Source organism: Lipotes vexillifer, unplaced genomic scaffold, assembly GCF_000442215.2.
Source record: "Lipotes vexillifer unplaced genomic scaffold, Lipotes_vexillifer_v1.1 scaffold230, whole genome shotgun sequence".
Classification (NCBI taxonomy): domain Eukaryota; kingdom Metazoa; phylum Chordata; class Mammalia; order Artiodactyla; family Lipotidae; genus Lipotes; species Lipotes vexillifer.
The window spans coordinates 6,880,956-6,883,999 of NW_006775143.1; positions in this window are offsets into that span (position 1 = coordinate 6,880,956).

Here is a 3,044-nt window from a genome sequence, read left to right on the forward strand (position 1 = left end):
TGGTAAAAACCCTGAGAGGCTGGGGGGAGGAGGGAGGGAAGGGGTTCTTGAGCTGAGGGGAAGAAAATGTCGGGCTGCGGCTAGAGTATGGCGGCTCCGAAATCTCTAGAAAACAGATTTGTGAGGCCCGGCTGATGTGGTTCTGTGGGGACAAGACCCCAGAACCAGCGCCCACTTAACCTAATTGGGCAATTAGAGGGTGCTAAGGGAACAGAAAGGCCAATAGGATTTCTAGCCACTAATTAGGTTGCATAGATTAAACAACCTGAGAATATCCGTGAACCTTACCTCCTCTGCGATTTGACAATGGTGAAAGTGTGGTTTTTGTGCAAGGAAGTGAGGAAGGGAAGAAATCTCCCGATGCCTGAGGCTGGGGGAAGGAGATGGGAAGCCTGCAATCCACACTCACCTCTGTGTGATCTTAAGTAATCTTGGGAATAATATTCCTTTTTTTTTTTTTTTTTTCCATATGTGGGCCTCTCACTGTCGTGGCCTTTCCCGTTGCCGGACGCGCAAGCTCAGCGGCCGTGGCTCATGGGCCCAGCCGCTCCGCGGCATGTGGGATCCTCCCGGACCGGGGCACGAACCCGTATCCCCTGCATCGGTAGGCGGACTCTCAACCACTGCGCCACCAGGGAGGCCCAATATTCCATTTTATATTTGTACGCTGTAAATAGATACAATTTTTATTGTATCTATTCTGCCTCAATAAAGCTGGGTGGAAAAAATCTTGGGAAACCTAACTTCTCTAGCATTGTGCATAAGAGCCTGACCTAATGATTTATATGCATTTCTATTCTGACCCAACAGAGTCCTGTCAGGAGGTAGCACAGGGGCAATAAAATTTTTAGGAATATGTAAAGAAAACTATTTCAGGAATTGCTGCAATTCAGAAGTTGATTATTTTAAGATACCTTCTCTCTAACCATGATTTTGCTTGTTTTCCCCCTTGGCTTGGATTTTAGAAGTAAGGTCAGTTTCTCTCTCTTCATGTCCACCCACCGCTATGAGATGGATTCAAATATCTGTAATGCAATGAAATACAGTTGACAGATGAAAGAAATTTTATGAATGTATATGATGTCCGGTATCTTATTTAAGCACTATACATTTAGCATGCATTTAAATGATTAACTTCAATACAACAGTAATTATTGTTTAATGTAGTTGATGAGAGTGATGAATCCAAAGCTGATAGAATATTAGGCTTCACAAGAAAGGAAAATTTAAGATAAACGCTGACAATAAACTGAATGGATATACTAGGTAGAGTTGGTTGATTTTTAACTTTTTCTACTATCGAGCACATTCAGATAATTTTTCCTGAAAGTGCAATATCAAGAAGTAGAAATTCTAGAATCAATATTTGCTTCAAAGATCAGTGATACTCTATATGGAAAAGGTATGGAAGTACAATGATTGGAAATATTTCCAGAGAAGTAATCACCAGTTAGAAGATGCTTATGTTGGCATTAAGTAAGAGTGAAAGAGGGCACCAACACTATGTGTTCCCCACATTTGTTGATATCACAGAATCTAACAACATTAAAAAGTTTTCATATAACTTATTGGGTTTGTTTTCATTGGAATGCTTATTATAATATCCAAAATGTCTTCTGATTCATTAGTGAAATAAAATAATTGTGCTCTATATTAAGAAGTTTGCACTTAGATTTTTAACCCAATAATTGAGTAGTTAAGAATGTTCACTTGACGATAACTGAAAATAGGAATAGATTCATAGCCAATTAACGTAAATGAGATCTTCAGTTCTTCTGGAGAGCAATTTTACTATTTGGAAATAGGTAAACCTCAAACAGATTTTCAATGATAATGAAACTAAGGCAAGACCATTTGGATTAAAATGTATATTTCATTCACTGAAAGCTTACTGACAAACTACTACTGTATGAAAACTTCTAGTTTATATCTGAATTCCCAAAAACATTTTAAATGATTCATCAAAATGCTAAGAACTTTCTGATAAACTGGACTGTGTCCTAGAGTAAATATTCTAAGCTGTAATTCCTCTGATTCTCACGTAAATGAGAACCATTTTGGACTCATTCAGCATTCAAAATTTATTGAGACAATCTGGGACTAGCAGATGCAAACTATTATGTATAGGATGGATAAACAACGAGGTCCTATTGTATAGCACAGGGAGCTATATTCAGTATCCTGTGATAAACCATAATGGAAAAGAAAAAAAATTTACTTCATTAGGTGAATTTGTTGATGTACTAATAATGACCCAATGACCTAAAAATAATATACTATAGTTGCTTTATTCCAAATGAGCTAGTAGGGAATTCTAACTCAGGCTTTTTTTTTCTAAGACAGTGGAATTTTCCAAATCCTACTCCACTGAGCACAGTTTTGCCCTTTTTCGAGACCACTTAGGAAATACAGTTATCCTGAGAAAATCACTCTATCAGTCTTGTGAACCCCAGCCTCTTTTGCAACAAAATGATCACATTAAATATATTGCAATCCACCAGCTAGGAGTTGTATGGATAAAATAGTATGAAAAATATATGAACAATTTTATACCAATATATATTATTTTCATATTAGATTTAAATCACAGTAATAAATGTTATTTCCATAGTTAAATTTTTATCATTCAGAGCCTTTTTTAAAATGAATGAACCAATGGTTTGTGATTAAGAATGGTTTTCTGCTCTTGGCTTTGCTGTTTTACCAACATTTACTTTTAATTTTTATATTTCCGGACGTTGAAATTTGTACTGCTTCCAAAGAAAGAAGACATGTTTCCAGCATTCAAATATTGCGCAATAGACTATTCATATGAGGTAGAGTGTTACTGGATCACTACCTGTTTACTAAAAATTATGATATAAAAGTGTTATCTACATTCACTATATGATTATGATTATTTTTCAGTAGTCCTTAGAGTAATCCTTAGTCTAATTACTTTGAAATTCATTTAAAATTACTTTCCACTTTTAATATACCTTAAAAATGCTACGTTGGGAAGGAAATTATTGACAATTTAACATGAATTTGAAGCTGTCAGCAGG